Source organism: Alexandromys fortis, unplaced genomic scaffold (assembly GCF_014885135.2).
Source record: "Alexandromys fortis isolate MF-2015 unplaced genomic scaffold, M_Fortis_MF-2015_v1.1 scaffold_17, whole genome shotgun sequence".
In the NCBI taxonomy this organism is placed as follows: domain Eukaryota; kingdom Metazoa; phylum Chordata; class Mammalia; order Rodentia; family Cricetidae; genus Alexandromys; species Alexandromys fortis.
In genome coordinates, this window is record NW_026067896.1 from 13,881,145 (window position 1) to 13,903,049 (window position 21,905).

Genomic DNA, 21,905 nt, shown 5'->3' on the forward strand with positions numbered 1-21,905 from the left:
TGAATCTAAAAGACAGAAAGGCCTAGACAGATGCTGCACAGACTCTAAGCGACCAAAGATGCCAGCTTCAATTATTATACTCCCAAAAATTTTCTATCACAATAGATGGAGAAAGAATGGCGTTCTATGATAAAAAAAAATACTTAAGCAATAACTATTTACAAATCCAGTCCTATAGAAGGCACTAGAAAAACCTCAACCTAAAATGGTTAACTACATCTAAGAAAACACAAGGGATAAATGATTCTAGATCTACAGATCAACAGAGGGAGCACACACACGCACAGATCCCATATTAGAATAAAATAACAGTAATAAACAAACACTGTCATTAATAACTGGCAACATAAATGGCATCAATTTCCCACATAAAAAACACAGACTAAGAGAAGGGATGCAGAACCAGGACCCATCTTTCTTCTGCATCCAAGAAACATACTTTAACATCAAAAATAGACATCACCTAAGGATGAAAGGGTAGAAAACAATATTCCAAAAAAATGGACCTAACATGAAAAATGATGAAGCCATTTTAATATCTGACAAAACAGATTTCAAAGTAAACAAATCAGGAGAGATAGCCAAGGACAATTTGTACTCATAAAAGTAAAAAAAAATCCACCAAGACAACATTGCAATTATTAACATCTATGTATAAAATATTCCAAAAAAATGGACCTAACATGCAAACTGGTGAACCATTTTAATATCTGACAAAATAGATTTCAAAGTAAACTAATTAAAAGAGATAGGCAAAGACAATTCATACTTATAAAAGTAAAAAGTCCACCAAGAAGACATTGCAATTATTAACATCTATGCATCAAATATATGCACCCAAGTAAATAAAGGAAACACCACTACAGTTTAAATCACACATATTGATCCTCACATATACTGGTAGTGGGAGACTTCAATACCCAACTCTGGTCAATAGACGGGTCACCCAAACAAAAACTAAACAGAGAAATGCCAGAGCTAACAGAAATTGTAGATGAATGGACATATCAGATTTACAGCACATTTCTTTCAAACACAAAAGAATATACCTTCTTTTCAGAACCATGGTACAGTCTCCAAAATTGGTCAAACACTCAGACACAAAGCAAGTCTCAACAGATAAAAGAAAATTAAAATAACACCCTGCATCCTATCTGATCACCATGGATTAAAACTCAACACTGCAAAGAAATTAACAAATTTAGACAGGAAAAGTAGGCTATAACAACAAAAGACACCAAGAAATCCTGAGATTCATAAAGATATACTTTAAAAACTTATATTTAATTAATTTGGTAAATCTAAAAGAAAGGCATAATTTTCACCATACACTCAACCTACAAAAGTTAAATCAAGATCAGGGAAGCAATTAAAACAGATCTACAATCCCTCGTGAAATGGAAGCAATAATTAAAAGTGTCTGAACCAAAAACTGTGCAGGGCCAGATGGTCTTAGTACAGAATTCTACCAGACTTTCAAAGAAGTTAATGCCAACATTCTTCAAATTACTGCACAAAATGAAAACAAGAAGAACATTGCCCAATTCATTTTATGAGGCCACATTTATTCTTATACCCAAATCACATAAACACACAACAAAGAAAGAGAATTACAGACCAGCTTCAACTATGAACATAGATGCAAAATTTCACAATAAAATATTTACAAAATTAGTCCAAGAATACATCAAAAAAGATCATCCACCATAATAAAGTAGGCTTCATCCCCCAAATGCAAGGATGGTTCAACATCTGTAAATCAATAAATAAAATCTACCATATAAACTACCTGAAAGCTAAAAGGACATTATCATTTCATTAGCTGCAGAAAACGTCTTTGACAAAATCGAACGCCCTTCCTGATGAAATTCCCAGAGCAGCGAAAAATATAAAGAACACACTTCAGCATAAAAAATGGCAGTTTACAGAAAGCCAATAACCAACATCGAATTAAATGGACAAAAATGAAAAGCAATTGCACTAAAGTCAGGAACAAGACAAGGCTATTCACTCTCTCCATACATATTTAATATAGTGATTGAAGTCTATTTCAGCAATAAGACAGCTGAAACAGATGATGGAGGTACAAATAGAAAGCAAGAAGTCAAAGCAGATGATGTGATAATAAGCATAAATGAACTTGAAAATTCCACAAAGAAATCCCTACAGCTTATAAACATTTCAGCAATTAGCTGGATACAGAATTAACATACAAAATCTGTAGCCCTTCCATATACAAATGGCAAACAGTCTAAGAAAGAAATCAGGGAAATATCACCTTTCAGAATCACCTCAGGAAATATAAAATATCGTGGGGTATCTCTAATAAAGCAAGTGAAAGATTTAGGAACTTGAAGATGGAAATATTTCTCATGTTCATAGTTCAGTATGAGTAATATAGTATAAATGACCATCCTACCAAATGCAAACTACAGATGCAGTGTAGGCAGCATCTATATTCCAACACAATTCTTCACAGAACTGAGAAGGACAATTTTCAGCTTCATATGGTAACATGAACAAAACAAAAATCAGGATGGCTAAGGCACTCCTATATTTTCAAAGACAGTACTGGAGGTATCATCCTCTCCAATCTCAAATGTGCAACAGAGATATAGTTATATATTATGTAGGCAAAAAACTGACATGTTGACTTAGACATAAATCTAAATACATATGGACACTGTATTTTTTATAAAGAAGTCAGAAATACTCAATAAAAGAAACATCTTCAATAATTGGTATTGGTCAAACTGCATGTGTATATGTATAATAATCCACATAGATCCCTACTTATCACCCTGCATAAAACTCAACACCAAATGGACCTCAGCATCAGACACATGAAATATGATAGAAGAGAAACTGGAAAATAGCCCTGAACATATCAACACAGGAGAAAATTTTATGAACAAAATATCATTAGTGGAGGCACTAAGATTACTAATTAATAAATAGGACCTCATGAAATTGAGACATTCTTCATGGCAAAGAAAGTCATTCTGACAACGAAGCAGCTTTCTGAATGATGAAGGATTTTTATAAACTACACATTCAAAAGAGTACTAATATCCATTGTTTGTGTGTGTGTGTATTAAAAAATATAATCAAATTAAGAAATGAAGAACAGATGTAAACAGAATTCTGCAAAGATGAAACTCAAGTGGTCAAAAGCACTTTAAACTTAAAATGTTTAACATCCTTAGTCATTATGGAAATAAAATACCCATCAAGAAAACATGTGACAGCTCATGCTGGTGAGGATGCAGGGAAGTGAATACTCATCCATTGCTAGCAACTGTCTCAGTCCTGCTCCTGTGAAGTTTGCTGCCTCAGGTCCATTCTGGCCTAGGTTTCTGGCCCAGTCTTTCTCCTGTGGAGTTCATTGCTGCAGGCCTGTTCTGGCCTAGGTCACTGTCTCAGTCCTGTTCCTATGAAGTTTGCTGCCTCAGGCCTTCTCTGGTATAGGTTGCTGGCTCAGTCCTGCTACAGTGTTGTTCTCCTGTTTGTTGTTTAAGGAGAAAAAGAAAGGGTGTGAATTCAGTTGGGAGATTAGGTAGGGATTATTTCGAGGATTTCAAAAGGAAACTGTAATCAGAAAATATTGTGTGAAAATAACTGTCTTCTATAAAGGAAAAATGCAAAAGAAAGAGTGTGTAGTACTCTTGAAAAATACCCCAGTTAAGTTCCCTGCATTCGTATCAGTTGATTTACAACCACCTACACTATATCTTCAGCTCCAGAGATCCAAATTCCTGGCCTCTCCTCATAAACACAACACCCTCTTGCGAACCCACACAATTAAAAAATAAAAATTAAAAACAAGATCTTAAAACAAATTGATATGAAAATGTTGAGGTAAAAAATTAAGATTTGAGCATGAAGTTGAGTTAGGTTAACAGTTTATATCTGATAAACTGATTTATATGAAATTATAAATCAGTCTAAAGCAATTTTATGATATATAAAATTACACATGTTGCTGTGTAATCAACTAAGCACCAAAAATATTAAAGTTCATTAAAAATGCAAAACTGGAAAGCTTTTTATATTGCTGACTATTAAACTACATTTTAGAGTGTTATCATAACAGGTATGCAGTAAGTTATTAATATTTATTAATTTCCACACAAATTGCTGGTATTACTTACTTCTCTGTGCTTGAAATTGTTGTGAGTCTCATCTGTGTGTCTCATCACTACAGCCCTGGGAACTAGTTATGTGAATCAATGATGCCTGGCAAGGCTACCATCTAGTGGTGATTAGTTTAAATTTTAGGCTGTTAACCAGGACCATTTATAGTCCCAAGGGAAGAAGGCTAAGGAATCCTGCAACAGCAGCAAAATGTGCACAGATGAATACTTGAGTGGGACAAGCATGAGGCTCTAATAAATGATGCTACAGTCTGTTTCCACACTTTTAAATTGTGAGCAAGAAATATTAACAATATTGTTTCTCATTTGTGAAAGAATGTATTATTTTTATTACTTTATTGGATTATTATATGGCATAAAACTGCTCAAGTCATTGTATGACAGAAGGTTGAATAATAGTCGTTAAAAATATGTGAGAATAAAGCTGGGCAGTGGTGGCACACTCCTTTAATCCCAGCACTCAGGAGGCAGAGATAGGCGGATGTCATTGAGTTTGAAGGCAGTCTGATCTACAAGAGGTAGTTTCAGGACAGGTTTCAAAGCTACAGAGAAACCCTGTCTTGAAAATACAAAAACAAAGCAAAAGAAAAAATAGGTGGGAAGAAGGTGACAGGCAAAATCAAAAACACATATTGAGGCAAGTTAGCCAAAAAAAAAGACCACCCGATTACCTGCTAACACATACTACTATCAATGTTTCCCAACCAGGATTCTTCAGGGAAAACGTGGTAGTGAGATTTTTGGACAGCATATAGTTTGTTTATCAATGGCTTCAATGGCCCATCTCACATCTCATCTCAGACCTCTGTGTAGTTGGAATTGGGCAGACCTCATTAGACTTTGCACTATATACAAAGCATGTTAAAGAATGACGTTATGCTGGTTTTCTCAATTAATTACAGCAAATGTCAGCATGGACAGCTTGCAACAGCTAATTGAATTTGACAGGTTAACATGAGTGTCCTTTTTCTGAATGCGTTAGGGAGTTAGGGCAAGCAAAAGGCTGCCCAAGATAGAAAAACTAATCACAAGTGAAAAACGCAGAGGACTCATCACTAGACAGTGTGGAAACACATCTGTAAGTAAAAAGGCTATGTCTGTGAGGCGCCATGTCATTATGCCTGGGCAGTTAATTTGTTTCTGCTATGGGTATTTTATTTTATTAGCTTAAAATTAGCATAGAGAACAGTAAGTTTCCTTATAGCATTTTTCAGTCATTCGTCTTTGCTGACCCACCTGCCCCACTTTTTGCCTGTCTTTCTTTTGCTCCTTATATTACGCCACCCTCTGCTAAGCCTCCTCTCACCTTACCCCCATCCACTCACTCTGATTTTTAGTCACAGGCATTCTACAATCCACTACCTCCATCCAAGAACTGTGTTTACCCTCACATATTCTCTTTTCCACTTTGATGAAGATGCCAGATATTTCTAAACTAAGATTTTTAGAATTTTGGTGAGGTTTTTGTATTGTGCTAATATCTGTACAAAATGAAAAGAAATCACTATTTCATGCTTCCTATTGGGGGTATCAAAAAACCATGACCAGACAGATGTTCAAAATTAATTTCATTTTCTTACTTCCCAATTTGCCTTTGTCTCATTTCCCGACATCTCAGAGACTTGTTAAACAGTAATATTAGAACACTCAATTTGAGCCAAATACAGTCTTTAACCTTTTCATTTTCTTTCATAAGTTCTCCACTCACACTTTTCAGTGAATTCTATTATTCCTGTTCCTCACATGTCTTGGAAATCTCTACTTATTGATGTCTATGGTTCAGATTCTCACCACGTTACCCTGCTTAATGATAATGTTAAAAACCTGTATTAGATAATCTTGCTTCTAGTTTTTTTCTTCTTCTATGTTCTATTGTCTTTGAATCCATCTTCATCACAGTTTTATGGTTTCCCCTAAATTTAAAATTCAATTGCCTTGTTGACAGCTATAAAAGACTAAGCACTGATTTTTACATGAAATTAAATTGCTTATTCAGATTTAAACAGGTATATGTGGGCTCGAGGTTACTGCACGACATGGTACAACTCTGGAAAGGATTTCAAATGTAAATAAAAATCAAATAAAATTTTAAAGAGATATTTTATTTACTCAAAGCATGGGGGAATAAATGAAATAGAACTGCAAAACCAGAGGAAGATGGAAAATAAGCACACTGGGACTGGGGAGATGTCTCTGCAGTGAAGAGCCCCTGGTGCTCTTGCCAAGGAACCCCAGCACTTGGTAAGATGGCTTACAATTACCTATAACTTCAGCTCTAAGGCATCCACAGCCTCTTCTGGCTTCACTCATGGGCTCCTGATACTTGCAGAGATACACGCAAATACATATATAAAATTAAAATGAAGCAAATCTATAAATACTAGAAACAATCCAAGGATAACAGCATCTGTATTGAAAAACATAAGTTTGGGCTTGATCTTTCGATTAGGGATATCGATGCTAACCTATAATCTCAGTACTTGAGAAGTGGAGACTCAGAATATTTATAGTTAAATATTTCAACTATAGACAGAAGAGATTTTGAGACTGCATTAGGAGAAAGAGCTAGAGAAAAAGTTTGTCAAAGATGTACAATGCAAAGAGTCGTTCAAAGAAGTTGAATGGCTTGGGTAAAGGTAAGGACATAACAAAATTTCTAATCATTTTAAGAGAATTAAATTATATAGTCTGCAATTTCTGGTCTGTGTAAAATTGAATTAGAATTGAATTATCCCATCCACTGACGGAAAAATCACTAAGTGTTTGTCAGTGAGATAGTTCAATACATAAGAACATTTACTGTGTAAACCTGATAAACCGAGTTGGAAGGAGAGAAACAACTCCTGGAATATGTCTACTGCCTTCCACGTGTGCATCATGATGTGCATTAACATATACACAAGGTAATAACAATAATCACACAAATATACAATAAAATCATCTAGAAATTGTGAATAATGATAAAATTTGTTTTCAGTAATAGAATAATTAAAATATTTAAATCCTGGATTTGGGAGAACATATTTGCTTGATGTACATGATAAAAGATAAATGTTATCAACCAACAAGTAAAGTAAAACAATCTGATATAAATGAAAAAGGTTTGGCAGAAACGTCTGATAAAGGAAAATATGCAAAGGTCAATCAATAATAAAAATAAGCAAATGGACCACCAACTAAAAAAATCTGTGTCTGATCATTAAACCACTACCAATTAGGGAAATACAATCTAAGGTCACAATGAAATGTCATAAACTATGAAAAAGACTGGAAAATGGCCATTATTCAAGGTTGATTGGCACTGGAAAAGCAGACACCACAGTGCATTACTAATAGTTCTCTGTATCATGTAGCAGTTTTGGGGAGAGATTGTGGATTTCTGATTAGCTAATACCCAGAAGATAGATAACTGAAATACCCACAAAACAGTTGGACAAAACTTTTTATAAGGTTTATGTAAGGGCATATCAAAACTAGAATCAACTGAAATGTGTATCTGCAGGAAAGTAGGTACATTAGTGGAGTCGGAGGTCCTTTTGTCCACGTGTTGCTTTTATTGGCTATGGATAAATATATACTCGATTTTGAATTGATCTAGCTATGAGTGAGTTAGTTATTTAACATTCATACTAGTGAAACTGATAGGAAAAAAATCATTTTTTTAAGCACAGAATTTTACTACTTTAAATCATATCAGCAAAATTTATTATCTTCCATGGAGATAAAATATTCATATAATATTTAATAGAAGATAAAATGTAACCAGAAAGCTATCTAAATGAAGGAGATTTAGTATAAAAGTTACATAAATAAAGAATGTAGTGAGGGTTGCTGGCCTTCTAGAAAGGGGTTGAATAAATGTCAATGTCTATGCTGTTAAAGTCACATTAGGCTAGATGTGTTTTCAAATGTAAAGCCTTAACATCTTAATATTAACTAATAGAAGGGATTAATGTGAACCTACAACTGAGAAATGTAGAAATAAATTATCAATCTGAACATGTAACTGAGAAATGCTGGGATAAATTATCAATATGGATAATGAATACTACAACCAAATTAAGGGGAAATGCACTCCAAAGTAACTGATAATTTAATCTAAGTGAAATGTGTTATGTTTAAAAGTCTTTATTTTAAATTTTTCATGGTCAGTCAGAACAAGTAATGTTCTTACTAAGATATTCTAATGTGATTTATTTTGCATGATTTTTAACATAGCTAACCCGGGGGGGGGGGGGGAAGGACATTTGCAAACTCCCAATTTCACAGTGTTCAAATTTGGGGCAACCTTGAGACCTCAGCTCAGATCAGGCACTTCTGTTTTAACAAGCTCATTGTAAAGAAAAAAGTTAGGATCCAGTTGTTATTCAAGCAGCAGCCTTTCTGTTTTAAGAGATGCTGGCACGCACCCTACCTAGACAATGTGGGTAAGTCCCTAGTTAGTAGACAATCTTGACGCTGAACTACCTTACCTAGGAAGCCTGTTTATGTCAAAGCCACAAAACCTCTTGCCCATTCTCTTTTCTCTTTCTTTCCCGTGCATCAGAAGCTGACTTCAGATTCATGCTGCAGGACTCCTTCTCCACCCTCACAGAACACTCAGAGGAGGCTTACTCTGCCACAACAGCTCTGATTTCTCTCTTTAGAGGCCATGTCTGTCTTTGGAACTGAGACCTGAATTCTCCTTGGAATTCCCATGATGTTGCCTTTCTGTCTATGTCATTAAGAACTCTTCTAATAAACTCCTTATATTCTGCAGTGATTGGTCTCAGTGCCCTCTTAAAGTCCCCTCAATTTCCACAGCCCAGGAGGTGAGTGGAGGGATTTCAACACATGTGAGAAGTTGTCTAAAATATTCTGCTAGAGTTTAAAGTGAACTTAAATTCACTTTAAGGCATAATGTTTTATACTTATTTATTAGCACATTTATTCATTTTTTGTGTATAGTCATACTTATGCCAAGATGTTTGTGCGTAAATCAGAAGACAACTTTGTGAAATCACTTCTCTCTTTCCATTCTACGGGTTCTGTGGATTTAATACAGGTCATTGGGCTTGGTAGCCTTTTCCTTTTCCTACTGAGACATCTCACTGGCCCGAAGGACAGATATTTGAACAAATCTGTGGAATGAAAGTATCCCAAGTAAAGTAGAACATTTTTAGAACTTAATACTCCTTTTCTATTCTACTGCAGCACAAATAAGAGGAAAATGGAAGACTGACTAGAAATATAATTTTCCAGAATGTACTATATAGCAACCGTAGAAAATATGAACATTGCTATTATACTAATCATTTGTTTATTAACAAATATTATATATAAAATCATGTGGTTTGATAAAAACAAATGTCCCCCAGAGAGATTTCTGGTTGGTAGATAAGGAGACGTGGCCTTGCTGAAGGAAATATGTTGTTGGGTTAACATTTGGTAGCATATAATCTTGTTCCACTTCCTGTTCTCATCATACTTGTGGCTGAGGATGTCATGTCTCAGCTTCCTTCTCCCCCTTACTATGCCTGTTGCAGGCTGATGCACCTCCCGAACCATTGTGAACTTCTGTAACTGTAAAGCCAAATAAATGCTTCTGTTATTAGTTGTCTTGGCTATGGTGTTCTATCACAGTAATGGAAAAATAACTAATACAACAATTAATCAGTACAGATAAGATATTAATAGATTAAACCATTATAGTGAGATAAATTTTCTGGAAGAGAAAAATTCACTTATAAGCAGTATCACAAACACATACATAATTCATCAGGCCCAGATGTTTATATTACTAAATTCAAACAATTGTTATTTCCAACATTAGATAACTGTTTACAAATACAGGAAATCCATAAGTCTGTGCAGTGTTTATATGGAAATAAACTTGGCATTGATACCTACATTGACAAACTATTAAGAACATAAAACCAAAAAAAAAATGACTAAATATTCTCACTGATCAAAAGCAGTATAAATAACTATCAGAATGAAAATTTCATGCAGAAGACCATTTAACATTTTTCTTTAGGAATGCAGTGGTACAAAGATCATCTATTGTTAGAACATTCATTTATGTAATTCATCATATTGACTGAAAGACAACACACACATTGTAAGTCCTATTTTAGATTTCAAAAACAGTGGGAGAAAAACAAGACTATTTCTACAGATACCAACTGTTTGCCTATAAAACATAGGATAATTAATTATAGAATTTATTCCATCCAAACACTTTCTAGAAACATTAGCATAAAACAAAATAGCTTTTATGCATAAATCTGAAAACATGTTAGAAAATAAATAAACAGAAAATATGACCCTTTATACATTTCATAATGTTTCAGGAAAGCAAAATGAAAAAGAATGCTTAGGAAAAATTAGAAGCAGTAGCAAAGCTTGCAAAACCTATGTAATGAAATAAATCACCCATATCAGTAATATTAAGAACAGACTCAAACAATTGAAAATCTGGCAATGCTGTGTGAGTTTGAAAGTGGCAGTTTATAGTGTGTCATCCTACTTATACTAAAACTATGTTTCCCAGAATTCCACACTCTCAAGATTCCACCTGGGACTGGCCCAAACTGGCATCTGCTGGATGTTGGGAATGCAGAATTGAAGGGTCTGCTCTGATTCTTTGATGGTCGTTGCATGAGGTACTGTGATGAACAGGTTGGTTCCCGCTCCTTCTTTACCACGCTATGTTCCTTCTCACCACTACTCCTGCTTACAAGCAGCAAGAAAGCTATCAACTCATGTTTGGGCAGGAAAACTCTTAAAGTAAGAATTACAAAATGTGGACTCTGCCCTTGCTGACCGACCCTAATGTCCTATGTTCATTTGGCAACTATTAAGAGCTTCCCAGAAGCTCTCACAAGAGCCTACCATCAGACCATTTTAGTGTCTCAGTAGAAATGGTTACTGTCTTATACTTAAACTGCCCAATCTACTTTTCATATCCTTCTTTCCTCATTTATCCACAATTGTACAATGTCCCAATCTCATAGTTACTCCACATCCCAATCCTCCTGGTTAACCTCTTTCTGCAAATTCTACTGATGTTTTATAAGCAGCAATGAACACCTCAGGATCTCATATAGTTCTGCTTTGTAAGACGCTGCCAAAGGTAAGAGAAGCAATTATGTTGTTTGTAATTTCACCAGATTTCCTCAGAGTACAGATAGTTCCACTTTATACTGCTCATTTATGGAACAGTAAACAGTTCTTTTTCCATAAACATCAGATGCAATTTGGTACTATAATTATACAATTTAATAAACCTTATTTTAAGTATAATATGGATTTGGAATCTTTGCATTGTGAAGCAAATAATCAGTGATGAAATTGTCCTGATGATAATTAGTAAAGGAGCCAAAGTTCATTTTTACAAAGGCTTGATAATTCTTTTTACCTTAGATAATTTAAACAAAAGAAAATCTCTTGTTAAGCCTACTTCATATTTACCCTTTGCAGAGTACATTCCTTTGTGATTTTCCAAGGTCATAGTTAATACACAATGAATACTACCTTTTTTTCACCAGGGGACATAATAAATGGTGGATTTACACTTGAAAGCAACGGCTTTGGTTTCAGTGAGGGGAGAGTCAGCTTCCTTCTTCATATTTCAATTTCCAGTTCTTTGCAGGTTCCTTTCCCAAACAAGTGCTCATTATCACAGGGAGGAAGACTTGTCACATGCGGTGACAAATTGTTTCATTTCTTTAAGACCCAGCCTTTGTATTTCACTCCATATGCTAATGAAAACACATCTTTAATGATTAGGAAAAGATGAAATCTTTACCTACCCAGAACAGAAAATTTCTGTGTTCACAGGTTTACAGACCAACCCCATACTGAGTTGCCAATCCAGCTGCTTGAACAATCAGCTCCTTTTAATCAGCAAATCATTGTGCCAATGACAACATCAACAGCAAAGTTATTTGGCTTTTTGAGGTTAGTTTTCACAGATACTTTGCATATTCACAGTTTATCCTTGGGAGAAGTCTCCTACCCAAAGGCTCAAAAAAAAAAAAAAAAAAAAAGGCTTTTATGTAGTCAAAGCATTTCACCATCTTTCTAAATGAGAGTAAAGCCTCCGTGCTTATGAATATGCTAATCCATGATTGCCAATCGCTCATTCACCAATTAACTCTCTTCCAGTAGCAGCACCATAACCTGTTAAGATGACAAAGCTAAATCTGCTGCTGAAGCTAATAATGAGAAAATAGTTTGTGTCTCAGAGGCAGATCTCTAAGACAAGAAGAAAAACAAACCTATCTTTTCTATCAAAGTAAAAGAAACCTATTTAACAATAGTTTGGTTATTCCCTGACTTATGAACTATGTATTTCAGTCTAGAAGGCATAGTTAGAGGCATTAAAAACGAACATTTCAAGTGCAGTGCTATGGTTTGAATATGAAGAGTCTCCGCAAAGTATCATGTGTTGTAAGCTTGGTCCACAGCTGGTGGCACTTTTGAGATTGGGTCAAGACAGCATTAGGTTCTACAATGGGTGCATTCATTGACATTTCCATACTTTTCCTCTTAGAAAGTATTCCTTCTTAGAGGAAGTTTATTACTGGAGTCAATGTACTTCAATCTTCTCTTTGGCTCTTTCTTGGTTTCTTGGCTGTTCGTAGGTGACCAGCTTTTTTTTTTTTTTTTATGCTCTTCTGCCACGTTTTGACTATGCCAAAGATCTAAAAGCAAGGGAGCCCCGTGAGCCTGGAGTGGAACCCTTGAAGCCATAAGTCAAAATGAAGCATTCCTTCCTTCACTTGTTTTCTCTGGAATTTTGTCACAGTGAAGAAAATGTGAGGAACACATGGAGAGTATGGGGATAATGGGTTTCCTTTAGGAAACTACCGGCGAAGCTTGGCCAACACATTCTTCAGCTTACCCTTAAATATATCCTTTCTGCATCCTGGTAGCATTCATCCCTAGCTCCTGGATATGTCTAAGCTCCTATGTTTCTGTTTTAAGAGTCATGCCAGATTATATAGAAGAGGCTAAGTGCCAAAATGACCCGTAAAAAAATTAAACAGAGTTCTCACTTCGTTGGAATGGTGGCTAATGGCTAAGGGGAATTTAGCGCTTCCCGCATGAAGGCACCTTGAAATGGGTGGCTCTTTTATGTTATCTCAGTGTTTGTAATAATCTCATGTCAGATTTTATTACTATAACTCTGTATTTCTTTATATCAATTAGCAGTGTTATAGTCCTTAAGAATAAAAGACACCTAATAAGATTCTATCTACAAGGTCAAGAAATGGAGGTTTAATTAGTGAATGAAGTTTTCATAATACATAAAATATTAACCATTTCCTAAGAAATCCATTAGTGAAAAATATGTCCAGTGTTTGAAAGTAGGCATTATAAGTGACTGTTTCCAGGTAGTCTTAGACTCTTTGATTCACTTTATGGTGAAAACATGATTTTAAAATTGCTATGCAATTTCAGAGAAATGATGAACACGAAACTTTCAATTGCTTATAATTTGAGAATAAGTAGAAAGACAAGGGGAACTGATGACATGAGACGAATGAATCCAATAAGTGAAAGGAATACTGAATTTACATGCCACAGTAAATGAATGTCTTGTATTTTATAAGAAAACCAAAGCCTTGAGCTGACTGGGGAGATTCATTGCTGCAGTCTGGGCACATGGGTGGCAGAAGTAGGATGGTCAGGAAGCTTGTGCTCACTTGTTTTTACAGTCATTTCAGTGCCACGCTGGACAGCACAATTCCTTTATCAAGAAACACTATTGAATAAGAAGTAGAAATGTAAAAACTCACAAAATTATTAGTATAGATATTTTCTTCTTCTTCTTCTTCTTCATCATCATCATCATCATCTTCTTCATCATCATCATCATCTTCTTCTTCTTCTTTCTATTATTATTATTTGCAAAATATTTCTTTTATTTTTAATCCCGTAAATATGTTTGGGTATGTGCATGTTGGTGCAGGTTCCTGAGGAGGCCAGAAGAGGTTCAGAAACCTTGGAGCTATAGTTACCACCCTTTGTTGGCCCTTTGAGGTGGATGCTGGAAACAGGACTCAGGTCCTCTATAGGAACAATAGGCTCTTGTAATCACTGAGTCAGCTCTTCAGTCTCACAAGCTTTCAGGAAGCAAAAAAATAAAAAGGACACTGATAATTTTTGCAAGTTAACTTTAAAAGGTAAAGGACTCCACAAGACTTAAATCTTTGATCATTGTTACATGAATTTTTTTTTATTATTGTTACCAGATAAGTTGTTTTGGGAGTATTATAATAACAGTTTACAGAAGAGCAATACAAAGTGTTTTATTCTTTTTGAAAGTTCTTTGTGAATAATCGCCAGTCTGCCAAAACAAAGGGAACTTGGTCTAGAAAGTAAATTGCTTGTATTTGTAAGAATTTTTATTTTGACCAACAGTTATTTTCAATTTAGCGAGACTTTCTGGATGAAGATTTAGATAACAGTACAAGTTCCTTATCCTGCTGAGAATTTTGTTTTCCAGGAACCAGAGGATCTACAAGGTAAGGCAGGGAGCTGCCTTGCAAGCGTCTTGTGCATGTTTTAAATATTTTGCTTCTGAAAGCATTCATGATTTTGATATTGAATATGAATAAAGAATTTCATGAGATTTTAGACTACTTGGTGGTTAGCCAAAAAAGAATCAAACCAAAAGTACAATATGTCCTTCTGGGAACTCCACCAACTAGTTTCAGAATGAGTGAAATGGTAGCTCTATACAAAAGACATGAGCTTATTCTAATGGAGCCTGAAAATGGTACTTCCTTCGAGGGGAAAGTACCTGAGAATTTAATAAATTTATAATATTGAAAAGATAATATCTGCTGTTTAGCCCAAAACCCACTAAAAATTGTTCTTGTAAACACTTTTTTTGGTGGAGGGGTTGAGTAGCTGACTCAGCCGTTAAAAGCTTTTGTGGAACAAAGCTGAGGACAAACTAGAAGCAGGAGTGCCAGGTTTCGATCCCAGAACACCCCTATGGGGAGATGGGAGGTGGAGACAGCAGACTCCACAAGAGCAAACATGGTTTCGGCATCAGCAGAGATGATCTCATACAAGATGGAAAGACCCTGTCTCACACAAGGACAAACAACCAAAGGTTGAACTCGTATATTCACATGGGAGGTTACCAGAGAATCTGTGCCCTTCCTTACACATGAAAAGGTGCCTACAAAGACATAGAGATAGACAGACATATACCTAATTATTTATTTTTAGAGATACACAATGGAGAAGGCACATAAGATAAAAAGCAGATGCTGGAAATAGGCCTCATGAAAAAAAAATAAACAGATTTCTACCTTCAAACCAGCTTAGTGGCACGATCTATGGGATTTCAGCTAGCTAGACTCCTGATGTGTGAGAAAATAAACTTACAGTCTATTTGAACCACAAGACGCATGGAAGTTTGTAGTTAGCTATGACATCAGAGGATTGATATGAAGACTTTCACATTCATTTGGAAACAAAAAATCTGGGGAAATTAAAAGAATTATAAACTAATTTATGGATGCTTAAAAGAAATCCCACACTAGCTCAGAACTGAGTATAATAGAGGGTTATTTATTTAGGGGTAGACTCACCGATTACAGTCTTCTGGTCAAACTGGGAACAGCAACCGAATCCCGTAGCTGGAAGAGAGGTCGGACACGTGCTTTCATTAGCATATATACTATAAGAGGCCCTGATCAAATGGATGGGTAACTTAAAGGCTACTGGCTGAAGGAATTCCTGCAGCAACTTTCTTAGGCTGTGCCTCAGGAAATGCTCCCCGGAGTGAAGTGGAAGCCTTTAGGGTGATGTCCATCTTGAGAAGTCAGTGTCGGATTTCTCTGGATGTGACTCGCTCAGTGCTGAATATATCTGAAGGAACTGTCAGACCAACACTGAAATAGCAAACTACCATATCTACAAGATCCTCTTCTGTGTCAGAGGATATGATGGGAACTCCTGAAAGCGACTGTTTTGCATTCACTGAAAGTCACTATAAAGCAGAGCTCTTCAGGATACATGTCTTTTGCTGTGAAATTCAAGAAGCTATAAGCTGGATCCTTTACAGTTTTGCCACTGCCTTCTGCCATACTGCCAAGCAGACCCCACTCTCAGCCATTGCCACGTCACAGAGTCCAGACAGTGACATCTTTACCTCCTCTGTGCCTTTAGAAATAAAAGAAGATGATAATAAATGCTATTTTAGTGCTGTTCCCAAGGACAAGGACAGACAATGTTTTAAACTTCAACGGAATTGAAAAGAAGATTGTCATCTGTGTGCAGCAAACAGCTAACAAATATCTTGCCATTGAAAGGTGCTTTGGTCTTCTCCTTAGCCCATAAAAGGATGTCCGAAATAGTGATAAGCACTTTTTGAACTTGGAGTCTATGGGCAAAAGTTCAGATGGAAAATCATATGTTATTACTGGAAGTTGGAATCCAAATCCCCACATTTTCAAGTTGTGAATGAAGAAACCACTAAAAATAAGGTGTTGTTCGTGACAACAGCTGTGGATTTGTTGATAACAGAAGTGGAGGGGCCTGTTTGTTTTCTCTTGGAGATGAAAGTTCGAGTTTGCCCGCCTAAGGAAAGGTGGTTCTGGCCCTTCAGCAAATGCAGCACTACTGAAAACCTCTTTCTGAAACTAAAGCAGATAAAGCAAAAGGAGAGGAAGAACAATGGTGCCAGTTTATATGAAGTTGTGTGTTTGGAACGAGAGAGAGAGAGAGAGAGAGAGAGAGAGAGAGAGAGAGAGAGAGAGAGAGGGGGAGGGGAGGGGAGGGGAGGGGAGGGAAGCTACAGCCAATCTTTTAGCTCACCTGCCACAGTCTGGATCTCAGAGATCCATGATCCCCTTTCCTCCAAAAGATAATGACGACGAAGATAATGATGAACCTCTCTTGAGTGGATTTGGTGATGTATCCAAAGAATGTACAGAAAAAATTTTTGAAACATTGGGAAAACTACTGTCAAAATGGCATTTAAAAGATATTTACCATTCATGAGTTGAGCCTTATTCAACTCATGACAAGGCTTCTGTTGGAAAAAATAAGTGTCTCTTCAGACTCAGTATCTACTCTAATAGTGAATATCTTGGTTTAGACTCCGGGAGAGGAAATGAGACACCATCTACAAACAACAGCAGTGACGATGAGAAGACTGGACTCAAGATTCTATGGAGTGGAAGCGAGCAGCTGCTGCAGAAAGAGCTCACAGAGTGCTGGTGGACCCTCCTATGGATGACCAGCCAGGGGAAAGGTGGATGCTGAAGGAGATGGGCCTCTTTCTAATCAACTCTTGGCTCCATCCTCCATTAACCCTGTGTGACTAGTAGGACTTCAAAAAACCAGAGATGAGTTTGCCATTGGAACCTGGACAAGGAGGTTCTGAAGTGTCAAGTCCTTTCACACCAGTGGCTGATGAGGATAGTTTGGTTCTTAGTAAACTAACTTACCCATGTAGAGACAGACATGCTGACACTATAGACACTATAGCTGCCTATTCATATCTGGTTGGATCTCTGGAATAAGCTTCAGCTGTAGTAGCTTTAATTGGTTCCTTTTTTTGTTTTGTTTTGTTTTTGTTTTTCAAGACAGGGTTTCTCTGTAGCTTTTGGTGCCTGTCCAGGAACTAGCTCTTGTAGACCAGACCAGCCTCTAACTCCCAAAGATCCACCTGCCTCTGCCTCCCGAGTGCTGGGATTAAAGGCGTGCGCCACCACCGCCCGGCTGGTTCCTTTATCTTACAGCAATACTAACTCATAACTTCTATTCAGGGCATATCTCTTTTTTGTAGTTATTTTTATTAATTGGAACAAGTTGACTATAAGTATCAAAAATACAACACTGAGCAAGTGAGTGGTCCTTCTGCCAGCTGGACCACCGTCTATCACTGGATTCTATTCATCCAGGAATTACTCCGACACTCCCCATCTCCGCATCCTTCCTGGGGGCAGACTCCATAGGCCCAAGTACAGCTCACATCAGTAAGAACAGAAGACTCCATAGGTACAGACTTTGGCTTTACAGAAGGTCAGGTCGGATTTCGGTACCAATGGCCCCACAAACACATTGGACCTGAACATTCACTAGTCACCAGAACCCTATGCCACCTATGCCAGAAGATAAGAGAAGAAACATAAAACAAAGGAACAAAATACCCTTCAAACAAGGACAAATGCAAGAATCAACACCTAGATTTATAATGATCCCAAATTCAGATTCCTAAATGCCAGTATAAGAGCACATTCAATAATGGAAAGGGGAATATGTTACTCCATAACACACTCCAGAGAGAAGAAATAGACCAGCAGATAAAATGAGTGATGGAACCAGTAGGGATGCTTGATCCTGTTCTGAAGCCTTTATTACCAGAAGGTTTCAATTTTTTTTCTAGGCCAAAATGATTCTTATTCCGATGCTGTCATGAAACAAAACCATAAACATTGATGCATGTTCAAACAAAGTGTGGTCTGGTTCATTAAAAAGTGCTTAGTAGCTGAGAGTGTACACTCAGCTGCCTGTTTGCATGTATGATTCAGAGGCAAAGCATAAACACGAATCATAAGGGGAAAACAACTTGAGGCAGTTTTCTTCTGGAATACAAAATACACTGCCATCCATGAACTCTTTTCTAGAATTTCTGAATGTGTTATGCAAGATTTAAGCAGATTTCTTCTAGCTCAACTGCTGTAATTCTATAGATAGTGAGAATCCTCATTCATTGTATTAAGATCTGTCACTACAATAAAGCCAAGGATGTAAAATGCAAAGGTATAATGTTTTGGGAATTAAACCATCTTATGTGACATTGATCTGATTTCAGTTTTTAAATTTTATTTAGTGTGTGTGTGTGTGGGGGGGTGTATGTTCATGACAGGGTATGTGCATGTGGGTCATAAGACAGTTTGCAGAAGTCAATTCCTTCTTTCTGTCATGAGGGTACTAGGGATAAAATTCAGCTCATCAGATCTACTGGTATCTTCTTATCTACTTAGCCATCTTGTTAACTCTGACCTGATTTTAAAAAGCACTTGTAAGGGGATGAGGAGAAGATTCAGTGGTTAAGAGTGCTTGCTACTCTTGCAGAGGGTCATATATTAGCTCCCAGTTACTCATGTGGTGCACATACATACATTGACATACATACATGCACATGAATACATACACATATGCACGTACATACATCCATGAAGGAACTCATATATAAACATAAAATTAAAAAACTTTTTGAAAAGCACATTTAAATATTTATTTTAATTTCCAGAAGAGATAAATTATTATGTGCTTGCTAAATTTATTGGATTATGAAAATCTTTTCTCTAAATGTGTCTAAATAAATTTGATAGCCCACATGTTTGATATTCAATGTAGCACATTAAAAAAAATGTGCCCTGAATAAACACCACCACTATGTCCTTAAAAACATAAATTTGCACTACCTTGCAGATGATCTCAATGAATATTTACTAGCTTAATAGTATTTACTAGCTTGACATAGACACAGTGGTCTATAATTGCTTGGAAATTTGAAAAACAAACAGAAACTTACATTTCATAAAATGATACTAATTATTATATGGCAATTTTAATAAGTTTTATAAATTTATTGAAATCATTTATTGTGCCTTTGTAATTATTTGTACACTCAAAAATCTACTCAATTTTGTTGTATGAAGGCTATTCAACAGAATTGATCAGAGACTGTCTTGTTTATCTTCCTTTTTTAGCCACCTATGGTGTTGATTTGAAATCCCTTTAATGACATTATGTGACTACATTGGGCAATAATATTTATGTACAAGTTTTTCAATCCTTCTGGCTGACAAGGCCCATGTCCTAGATTGCGTCTTATTTCCCTAATAAAGACTGTGACCAAAAGTAACTTAGGGAGGAAAGTGTTTATGTGGCTGATAAGTTCAAATCACAGTCTATCCATGAGGGAAGTCTGGGCAGGAACTCAAGTAGAACAGGAACCTAGGGGAAGGAACTAAAGCAGAAGCCATGGAGAAATGGTGCTTCCTGATTTGTTCTGATAGAGCCATTTTCTCAGTTTTGTGGTCTCTCTTTTCTCCCTCTCCCTTACACACACACACACACACACACACACACACACACACATCTTAATTTAAAAAATAATATATTTAGACTCATAAGTAGAGATAAACAACACTTATATATTCAAATCTTTAAAATAATTTTAGTTAAAGTTTTGGTTGGTGTTTTCCTGTATCATACATGCCTTCATATATATACATACACACACACACACACACACACACACACACACATGCGATGGACCAGCTCAGCCAGGACACTGGAACCGATGAGACAGGGCCTCAGGAATAGGTGGGTAACGAGCCGGCGAATGACAAACAGACACAAGACTCAAAGGAATTGTATCTGAATGCATCTTTACTAGGCATGAGACTCATCCTTTATACAGAAAAAAATGCTTAAAAGCATGTATTATTTTTTCATGCGATACAGATTATTCTTAGAATTATTACATCAGATACATCAGAATAGAATCTCATCAGACAATGTCCCTGGGGTGAGTCTGCGGTTGGTCATGCTAGACATGGCTTGCCATTAGTTTAGATATAAATCTTTATCTAGGCTATGAATTCATGGCATTTTGAGCTAAGGGCAAGTGGTTGTGGTTAACAGTCACACTGTCTACAGTCTTTTTATATTTCTGCAATCTATGCAGAACTTCTTCTTTCCTTCTCCTTCTCCATATTTCTAACTCCCTTTCAAACCTTCCCCCAAACCAATCTCAAGATGTTACAGACACTTATCTCTCTCTTCTGTCCTTATCCCATCTTTACTAAATCTGTCTTAATTGCTTAATTAAGTTTGCCTTTTGTTCTTTATTTACTAAGCACCAGATTAACCTGGAAACCTTTTTGCCTTTAATGTTAACCCATCTTCCTCCATTAGCATCATATACTCCTGTATATGGCAATGTCTCATCAGTAGACTCTGGAAACTTCAACATATTGTCTTCCCTTTCAGAGGAAACCAGACTGTGTTCCTTAGAACATAAGCAGGTAATGCCAAAGGTGCAAGGGCTCCCACGCAGGAAGCACAGCACACACACACACCTTCTCTGCGGGCACTCTTCCTTGAAGTTTGTGCCACAGCCTCTGTGAGAGATCCCACAGACTCCACAGGAGGTGGCGTGACACATACACTTATATACGTATGTACATATATAAAGAGTAAGAGGTATGCATGCTATTTTAATATCTGAGATCTTCCTTACTACACAAAGCCTACATTTATTTGTCACATGTGTTTACTACATTCTATGATTATTGTAAAGTCACTTGCTGATTATTCTTGAAGGATATACTTAATTCGGGAATAACCATCGGACAAAAAAAGAAGTGGATATGATTTCTTTCTGTTTCCTGAAAGTATTCAATTTTTTCCCTATCAAAACAGCAGATCCTATGAAAGACTATTGTTCAGTCTCCATATCTTCTGTTATATTTAAGAAAAGACATCTTTCCTAGTCTTTAATAGTTAATTATTATCTCAAAAGTTCTCTTTCTTTGAAAGCTTGGAATACCTTCAGATATCTTAAAGGAGACTTTCTGATCTGTAAAATATACGATGAGAATAAGACATGCCTTGTGCAGGTACTAGAAAATAAGTCATAGGAGAAATTATCTAAAACTGAATCCACTTAGGTTCACTGTTAGGCAACAAGCCACAGCAGAAAGACTGTATGTGAGTCCAGCT

At 36.4% G+C, this 21,905-nt stretch overlaps 1 protein-coding gene and 1 pseudogene across 1 annotated transcript in view; both read left to right on the forward strand.

The window, feature by feature from the left end:
* Positions 1-21,905, forward strand: part of Arhgap26 (Rho GTPase activating protein 26) — a 1,368,274-nt gene that overhangs the window by 137,285 nt on the left and 1,209,084 nt on the right. The gene's annotated exons all lie outside the window — the stretch shown is intronic.
* LOC126513145 (rab GTPase-activating protein 1-like) lies at positions 6,742-17,162 on the forward strand (annotated as a pseudogene).